Below are 10,691 nucleotides of genomic sequence, written 5' to 3' on the forward strand. Positions count from 1 at the left end.
AAGAGATATGAAGTCTCCAATAAGTTCTATAGCTGCAAGATGGAGGAGAACAGTTCTGTCAGTGAGCATATACTCAAAATGTCTGGGTATAATAATCACTTGATTCAATTGGGAGTTAATCTTCCAGATGATTGCATCATTGACAGAATTCTCCAATCACTTCCACCTAGCTACAAGAGCTTCGTGATGAACTATAATATGCAAGGGATGGTTAAGACAATTCCCGAGCTCTTCGCAATGCTGAAAGCTGCGGAGGTAGAAATCAAGAAGGAGCATCAAGTGTTGATGGTCAACAAGACCACTAGTTTCAAGAAAAAGGGCAAAGGGAAGAAAAAGGGGAACTTCAAAAAGAACAGCAAGCAAGTTGCTGCTCAGGAGAAGAAACCCAAATCTGGACCTAAGCCTGAAACTGAGTGCTTCTACTGCAAGCAGACTGGTCACTGGAAGCGGAACTGCCCCAAGTATTTGGCGGATAAGAAGGATGGCAAGGTGAACAAAGGTATATATGATATACATGTTATTGACGTGTACCTTACTAATGCTCGCAGTAGCACCTGGGTATTTGATACTGGTTCTGTTGCTAATATTTGCAACTCGAAACAGGGACTACGGATTCAGCGAAGATTGGCTAAGGACGAGGTGACGATGCGTGTGGGAAATGGTTCCAAAGTCGATGTGATCGCGGTCGGCATGCTACCTCTACATCTACCTTTGAGATTAGTATTAGACCTAAATAATTGTTATTTGGTGCCAGCGTTGAGCATAAACATTATATCTGGATCTTGTTTGATGCGAGACGGTTATTCATTTAAATCAGAGAATAATGGTTGTTCTATTTATATGAGTAATATCTTTTATGGTCATGCACCCTTGAAGAGTGGTCTATTCTTATTAAATCTCGATAGTAGTGACACACATATTCATAGTGTTGAAGCCAAAAGATGAAGAGTTGATAATGATAGTGCAACTTATTTGTGGTACTGCCGTTTAGGTCATATCGGTGTAAAGCGCATGAAGAAACTCCATACTGATGGACTTTTGGAACCACTTGATTATGAATCACTTGGTACTTGCGAACCGTGCCTTATGGGCAAGATGACCAAAACACCATTCTTCGGTACTATGGAGAGAGCAACAAATTTGTTGGAAATCATACATACAGATGTATGTGGTCCGATGAATGTTGAGGCTCGTGGCGGATATCGTTATTTTCTCACCTTCATAGATGATTTAAGCAGATATGGGTATATCTACTTAATGAAACATAAGTCTGAAACATTTGAAAAGTTCAAAGAATTTTAGAGTGAAGTTGAAAATCATCGTAACAAGAAAATAAAATTCCTACGATCTGATCATGGAGGAGAATATTTGAGTTACGAGTTTGGTGTACATTTGAAACAATGCGAAATAGTTTCGCAACTCACGCCACCCGGAACACCACAGCATAATGGTGTGTCCGAATGTCGTAATTGTACTTTACTAGATATGGTGCGATCTATGATGTCTTTTACTGATTTACCACTATCGTTATGGGGTTATGCTTTAGAGACGGCCGCATTCATGTTAAATAGGGCACCATCAAAATCCATTGAGACGACGCCTTATGAACTGTGGTTTGGCAAGAAACCAAAGTTGTCGTTTCTGAAAGTTTGGGGCTGCGATGCTTATGTGAAAAAGCTTCAACCTGATAATCTCGAACCCAAATCAGAGAAATGTGTCTTCATAGGATATCCAAAAGAAACTATTGGATACACCTTCTATCACAGATCTGAAGGCAAGACTTTTGTTGCTAAATTCGGAAACTTTCTAGAGAAGGAGTTTCTCTCGAAAGAAGTGAGTGGGAGGAAAGTAGAACTTGATGAGGTAACTGTACTTGCTCCCTTATTGGAAAGTAGTACATCACAGAAACCGGTTTCTGTGACACCTACACCAATTAGTGAGGAAGCTAATGATGATGATCATGAAACTTCAGGACAAGTTACTGAAGGAAATATGCCCTAGAGGCAATAATAAAGTTATTATTTATTTCTTTATAATCATGATAAATGTTTATTATTCATGCTAGAATTGTATTAACCGGAAACATAATACATGTGTGAATACATAGACAAACAAAGTGTCACTAGTATGCCTCTACTTGACTAGCTCGTTAATCAAAGATGGTTATGTTTCCTAACCATGAACAATGAGTTGTTTTTTGATTAACGAGGTCACATCATTAGTTGAATGATCTGATTGACATGACCCATTCCATTAGCTTAGCACCCGATCGTTTAGTATGTTGCTATTGCTTTCTTCATAACTTATACATGTTCCTATAACTATGAGATTATGCAACTCCCGTTTGCCGGAGGAATACTTTGGGTGCTACCAAACGTCACAACGTAACTGGGTGATTATGAAGGAGCATTACAGGTGTATCCAAAGGTAGATGTTGGGTTGGCGTATTTCGAGATTAGGTTTTGTCACTCCGATTGTCGGAGAGGTATCTCTGGGCCCTCTCGGTAATGCACATCACATAAGCCTTGCAAGCATTGCAACTAATGAGTTAGTTGCGGGATGATGTATTACAGAACGAGTAAAGAGACTTTCCGGTAACGAGATTGAACTAGGTATTGGATACCGACGACCGAATCTCGGGCAAGTAACATACCGATGACAAAGGGAACAACGTATGTTGTTATGCGGTCTGACCGATAAAGATCTTCGTAGAATATGTAGGAGCCAATATGGGCATCCAGGTCCCGCTATTGGTCATTGACCGGAGACTTATCTCGGTCATGTCTACATTGTTCTCGAACCCGTAGGGTCCGCACGCTTAAGGTTACGATGACAGTTATATTATGAGTTTATGCATTTTGATGTACCGAAGGTTGTTCTGAGTCCCGGATGTGATCACGGACATGACGAGGAGTCTCAAAATGGTCGAGACGTAAAGATTGATATATTGGAAGCCTATGTTTGGATATCGGAAGTGTTCCAGGTGAAATCGGGATTTTACCAGAGTACCGGGAGGTTACCGGAACCCCCCGGGAACCATATGGGCCTAGATGGGCTTTGGTGGAAAGGAGAAAGGGGCAGCCCAAGGTGGCCGCGCGCCTCCCCCCTCCCCCTAGTCCTATTAGGACTAGGAGAGGTGGCCGGCCCCCTTCTCTCTCTTTCCCCCTCGGGGAATCCTAGTCCAACTAGGATTGGGGGGCAGTCCTACTCCCGGAAGGAGTAGGACTCCTCCTGCGCCCTCCTCCTGGCCGGCGCCCCCTCCCCCTTGGCTCCTTTATATACTGAGGCAGAGGCACCCCAAAAACACACAAGTTGATCCACGTGATCTATTCCTTAGCCGTGTGCGGCGCCCCCAGCCACCATAGTCCTCGATAATACTGTAGCGGAGTTTACGCGAAGCCCTGCTGCTGTAGTGCATCAAGATCGTCACCACGCCGTCGTGCTGACGGAACTCTTCCCCGACACTTTGCTGGATCGAAGTCCGGGGATCGTCATCGAACTGAACGTGTGCTCGAACTCGGAGGTGCCGTAGTTTCGGTGCTTGATCGGTTGGATCGTGAAGACGTACGACTACTTCCTCTACGTTGCGTCAACGCTTCCGCAGTCGGTCTGCATGGGTACGTAGACAACACTCTCCCATCTCGTTGCTATGCATCACATGATCTTGCGTGTGCGTAGGAAATTTTTTGAAATTACTACAAAACCCAACAGTGGCATCCGAGCCTAGGTTATTTATGTTGATGTTATATGCACGAGTAGAACACAAGTGAGTTGTGGGCGATATAAGTCATACTTCCTACCAGCATGTCATACTTTGGTTCGGCGGCATTGTTGGATGAGACGACCCGGACCAACATTACGCGTACGCTTACGCGAGACCGGTTCCCCCGACGTGCTTTGCACATAGGTGGCTTGCGGGCGACTGTCTCTCCAACTCTAGTTGAACCAAGTATGGCTATGCCCGGTCCTTGCGAAGGTTAAAACGGAGTCTATTTGACAAACTATCGTTGTGGTTTTGATGCGTAGGTGAGATTGGTTCTTGCTTAAGCCCGTAGCAGCCACGTAAAACTTGCGACAACAAAGTAGAGGACGTCTAACTTGTTTTTGCAGGGCATGTTGTGATGTGATATGGTCAAGACATGATGCTGAATTTTATTGTATGAGATGATCATGTTTTGTAACGGAGTTATCGGCAACTGGCAGGAGCCTTATGGTTGTCGTTTTATTGTATGCAATGCAATCGCGATGTAATGCTTTACTTTTATCACTAAGCGGTAGCGATAGTCGTAGAAGCACTAGCTTGGCGAGATGACAACGATGCTACGATGGAGATCAAGGTGTCGCGCCAGTGACAATGGTGATCATGACGGTGCTTCGGAGATGGAGATCACAGGCACAAGATGATGATGGCCATATCATATCACTTATATTGATTGCATGTGATGTTTATCTTTTTATGCATCTTATCTTGCTTTGATTGACGGTAGCATTTTAAGATGATCTCTCACTAAATTATCAAGAAGTGTTCTCCCTGAGTATGCACCGTTGCGAAAGTTCTTCGTGCTGAGACACCACGTGATGATCGGGTGTGATAGGTTCTACGTTCAAATACAACGGGTGCAAAACAGTTGCACACGCGGAATACTCAGGTTATACTTGACGAGCCAAGCATATACAGATATGGCCTCGGAACACGGAGACCGAAAAGTCGAGCGTGAATCATATAGTAGATATGATCAACATAACGATGTTCACCATTGAAAACTACTCCATCTCACGTGATGATCGGTTATGGTTTAGTTGATTTGGATCACGTAATCACTTAGAGGATTAGAGGGATGTCTATCTAAGTGGGAGTTCTTTAATTAATTTGATTAACTGGACTTAAATTTATCATGAAACTTAGTACCTGATTAGTATCTTGCTTGTTTATGTTTGATTGTAGATAGATGGCTCGTGCTGTTGTTCCGTTGAATTTTAATGTGTTCCTTGAGAAAGCAAAGTTGAAAGATGATGGTAGCAATTACACGGACTGGGTCCGTAACTTGAGGATTATCCTCATTGCTGCACAGAAGAATTACGTCCTGGAAGCACCGCTGGGTGCCAGGCCTGCTACAGGAGTAACGCCGGATGTTATGAACGTCTGGCAGAGCAAAGCTGATGACTACTCAATAGTTCAGTGTGCCATGCTTTACGGCTTAGAATCGGGACTTCAACGACGTTTTGAACGTCATGGAGCATATGAGATGTTCCAAGAGTTGAAGTTAATATTTCAAGCAAATGCCCGAATTGAGAGATATGAAGTCTCCAATAAGTTCTATAGCTGCAAGATGGAGGAGAACAGTTCTGTCAGTGAGCATATACTCAAAATGTCTGGGTATAATAATCACTTGATTCAATTGGGAGTTAATCTTCCAGATGATTGCGTCATTGACAGAATTCTTCAATCACTGCCACCAAGCTACAAGAGCTTCGTGATGAACTATAATATGCAAGGGATGAACAAGACTATTCCCGAGCTCTACGCAATGCTGAAAGCTGCGGAGGTAGAAATCAAGAAGGAGCATCAAGTGTTGATGGTCAACAAGACCACTAGTTTCAAGAAAAAGGGCAAAGGGAAGAAGAAGGGGAACTTAAAAAAGAACGGCAAGCAAGTTGCTACTCAAGAGAAGAAACCCAAACCTGGACCTAAGCCTGAAACTGAGTGTTTCTATTGCAAGCAGACTGGTCACTCGAAGCGGAACTGCCCCAAGTATTTGGCGGATAAGAAGGATGGCAAGGTGAACAAAGGTATATGTGATATACATGTTATTGATGTGTACCTTACTAATGCTCGCAGTAGCACCTGGGTATTTGATACTGGTTCGGTTGCTAATATTTGCAACTCGAAACAAGGACTACGGATCAAGCGAAGATTGGTTAAGGACGAGGTGACGATGCGCGTGGGAAACGGTTCCAAAGTCGATGTGATCGCAGTCGGCACACTACCTCTACATCTACCTTCAGGATTAGTATTAGACCTAAATAATTGTTATTTGGTGCCAGCGTTAAGCATGAACATTATATCTGGATCTTGTTTGATGCGAGACGGTTATTCATTTAAATCAGAGAATAATGGTTGTTCTATTTATATGAGTAATATCTTTTATGGTCATGCACCCTTGAAGAGTGGTCTATTCTTGTTGAATCTCGATAGTAGTAACACACATATTCATAATGTTGAAGCCAAAAGATGCAGAGTTGATAATGAGAGTGCAACTTATTTGTGGCACTACCGTTTAGGTCATATCGGTGTAAAGCGCATGAAGAAACTCCATTCTGATGGACTTTTGGAACCACTTGATTATGAATCACTTGGTACTTACGAACCGTGCCTCATGGGCAAGATGACCAAAACACCGTTCTCCGGTACTATGGAGAGAGCAACAGATTTGTTGGAGATCATACATACAGATGTATGTGGTCCGATGAATATTGAGGCTCGTGGCGGATATCGTTATTTTCTCACCTTCATAGATGATTTAAGCAGATATGGGTATATCTACTTAAATGAAACATAAGTCTGAAACATTTGAAAAGTTCAAGGAATTTCAGAGTGAAGTTGAAAATCATCGTAACAAGAAAATAAAGTTTCTACGATCTGATCGTGGAGGAGAATATTTGAGTTACGAGTTTGGTGTACATTTGAAAAATTGTGGAATAGTTTCGCAGCTCACGCCACCCGGAACACCACAGCGTAATGGTGTGTCCGAACGTCGTAATCGTACTTTACTAGATATGGTGCGATCTATGATGTCTCATACTGATTTACCGCTATCGTTTTGGGGATACGCTCTAGAGACGGCCGCATTCACGTTAAATAGGGCACCATCAAAATCCATTGAGACGACGCCTTATGAACTGTGGTTTGGCAAGAAACCAAAGTTGTCATTTCTGAAAGTTTGGGGCTGCGATGCTTATGTGAAAAAGCTTCAACCTGATAAGCTCGAACCCAAATCGGAGAAATGTGTCTTCATAGGATATTCAAAGGAAACTATTGGATACACCTTCTATCACAGATCCGAAGGCAAGACTTTTGTTGCTAAATTCGGAAACTTTCTAGAAAAGGAGTTTCTCTCGAAAGAAGTGAGTGGGAGGAAAGTAGAACTTGACGAGGTAACTGTACTTGCTCCCTTACTGGAAAATAGTACATCACAAAAAACTGTTCCAGTGACCCCTACACCAGTTAGTGAGGAAGCTAATGATAATGATCATGAAACTTCAGATCAAGATACTACTGAACCTCGTAGATCAACCAGAGTGAGATCCGCGCCAGAGTGGTACGGTAATCCTGTTCTGGAAGTCATGCTGCTAGATCATGATGAACCTACGAACTATGAAGAAGCGATGGTGAGCCCAGATTCCGCAAAATGGCTTGAAGCCATGAAATCTGAGATGGGATCCATGTATGAGAACAAAGTATGGACTTTGGTTGACTTGCCCGATGATCGGCAAGCAATTGAGAATAAATGGATCTTCAAGAAGAAGACTGACGCTGACGGTAATGTTACTGTCTACAAAGCTCGACTTGTCGCAAAAGGTTTTCGACAAGTTCAAGGGATTGACTACGATGAGACCTTCTCACCCGTAGCGATGCTTAAGTCTGTCCGAATCATGTTAGCAATTGCCGCATTTTATGATTATGAAATTTGGCAAATGGATGTCAAAACTGCATTCCTGAATGGATTTCTGGAAGAAGAGTTGTATATGATGCAGCCGGAAGGTTTTGTCGATCCAAAGGGGAGCTAACAAAGTGTGCAAGCTCCAGCGATCCATTTATGGACTGGTGCAAGCCTCTCGGAGTTGGAATAAACGTTTTGATAGTGTGATCAAATCATTTGGTTTTATACAGACTTTTGGAGAAGCCTGTATTTACAAGAAAGTGAGTGGGAGCTCTGTAGCATTTCTGATATTATATGTAGATGACATATTACTAATCAGAAATGATATAGAATTTCTGGATAGCATAAAGGGATACTTGAATAAGAGTTTTTCAATGAAAGACCTCGGTGAAGCTGCTTACATATTGGGCATTAAGATCTATAGAGATAGATCAAGACGCTTAATTGGACTTTCACAAAGCACATACCTTGACAAAATTTTGAAGAAGTTCAAAATGGATCAAGCAAAGAAAGGATTCTTGCCTGTGTTACAAGGTGTGAAATTGAGTAAGACTCAATGCCCGACCACTGCAGAAGATAGAGAGAAAATGAAAGATGTTCCCTATGCTTCAGCCATAGGCTCTATCATGTATGCAATGTTGTGTACCAAACCTGATATATGCCTTGCTATAAGTCTAGCAGGGGGGTACCAAAGTAATCTAGGAGTGGATCACTGGACAGCGGTCAAGAACATCCTGAAATACCTAAAAAGGACTAAGGATATGTTTCTCGTATATGGAGGTGACAAAGAGCTCATCATAAATGGTTACGTTGATGCAAGCTTTGACACTGATCCGGACGATTCTAAATCGCAAATTGGATACGTGTTTACATTAAACGGTGGAGCTGTCAGTTGGTCAGTTCTAAACAAAGCGTTGTGGCGGGATCTACATGTGAAGCGGAGTACATAGCTGCTTCGGAAGCAGCAAACGAAGGAGTCTGGATGAAGGAGTTCATATCCGATCTAGGTGTCATACCTAGTGCATCGGGTCCAATGAAAATCTTTTGTGACAATACTGGTGCAATTGCCTTGGCAAAGGAATCCAGATTTCACAAGAGAACCAAACACATCAAGAGACGCTTCAATTCCATCCGGGATCTAGTCCAGGTGGGAGACATAGAGATTTGCAAGATACATACGGATTTGAATGTAGCAGACCCATTGACTAAGCCTCTTCCACAAGCAAAACATGATCAGCACCAAAGCTCCATGGATGTTAGAATCATTACTGTGTAAATCTAGATTATTGACTCTAGTGCAAGTGGGAGACTGAAGGGAATATGCCCTAGAGGCAATAATAAAGTTATTATTTATTTCCTTATATCATGATAAATGTTTATTATTCATGCTAGAATTGTATTATCCGGAAACATAATACTTGTGTGAATACATAGACAAACTAAACGTCACTAGTATGCCTCCACTTGACTAGCTCGTTAATCAAAGATGGTTATGTTTCCTAACCATAGATATGTGTTGTCATTTGATTAACGGGATCACATCATTAGGAGAATGATGTGATTGACATGACCCATTCCATTAGCTTAGCACCCGATCGTTTAGTATGTTGCTATTGCTTTCTTCATGACTTATACATGTTCCTATGACTATGAGATTATGCAACTCCCGTTTGCCGGAGGAACACTTTGTGTGCTACCAAACGTCACAACGTAACTGGGTGATTATAAAGGAGCTCTACAGGTGTCTCCAAAGGTACATGTTGGGTTGGCGTATTTCGAGATTAGGATTTGTCACTCCGATTGTCGGAGAGGTATCTCTGGGCCCTCTCGGTAATGCACATCAGATAAGCCTTCCAAGCATTGCAACTAATGAGTTAGTTGCGAGATGATGTATTACGAAATGAGTAAAGAGACTTGCCGGTAACGAGATTGAACTAGGTATTGAGATACCGACGATCGAATCTCGGGCAAGTAACATACCGATGACAAAGGGAACAAAGTATGTTGTTATGCGGTCTGACCGATAAAAGATCTTCGTAGAATATGTGGGAGCCAATATGAGCATCCAGGTTCCGCTATTGGTTGTTGACCGGAGACATGTCTCGGTCATGTCTACATTGTTCTCGAACCCGTAGGGTCCGCACGCTTAACGTTACGATGACAGTTTCATTATGAGTTTATATATTTTGATGTACCGAAGTTTGTTCAGAGTCTTGGATGTGATCACGGACATGACGAGGAGTCTCGAAATGGTCAAGACATAAAGATTGATATATTGGACGGCTATATTCGGACACCGGAAGTGTTCCAGGTGATTTCGGAGAAAACCGGAGTGCCGGAGGGTTACCGGAACCCCCCCCCCCCCGGGAGAAGTAATGGGCTTTATGGGCCCTAGTGGAGAGAGAGAGGGGCAGTCAGGGTGGGCCGTGCGCCCCCTCCCCCTCTGGTCCAAATTGGACTAGGAGAGGGGGGCGGCGCCCCCCTTTCCTTCTCCCTCTCCCATTTCCTCTCCCCCTCCTAGTAGGAGTAGGAAAGAGGGGAGTCCTACTCCTACTAGGAGGAGGACTCCTCCTCCTTGGCGCGCCCCAAGGGCCGGCCGTCCTCCCCCCTTGCTCCTTTATATACGGGGGCAGGGGGCACCTCTAGACACACAAGTTGATCTTGAAGATCGTTCTCTTAGCCGTGTGCGGTGCCCCCCTCCACCATAGTCCTCGATAATATTGTAGTGGTGCTTAGGCGAAGCCTTGCGATAGTAGAACATCAAGATCGTCACCACGCCGTCGTGCTGACAGAACTCTTCCCCGACACTTTGCTGGATCGGAGTCCGGGGATCGTCATCGAGCTGAACGTGTGCTAGAACTCGGAGGTGCCGTAGTTTCGGTGCTTGACCGGTCGGGCCGTGAAGACGTACGACTACATCAACCGTGTTGTCATAACGCTTCCGCTGTCGGTCTACGAGGGTACATAGACTACACTCTCCCCTCTCGTTGCTATGCATCACCGTGATCTTGCGTGTGCGTAGGAAAATTT

The sequence above is a fragment of the Triticum urartu genome, chromosome 1 (genome assembly GCF_003073215.2).
Source record: "Triticum urartu cultivar G1812 chromosome 1, Tu2.1, whole genome shotgun sequence".
Classification (NCBI taxonomy): domain Eukaryota; kingdom Viridiplantae; phylum Streptophyta; class Magnoliopsida; order Poales; family Poaceae; genus Triticum; species Triticum urartu.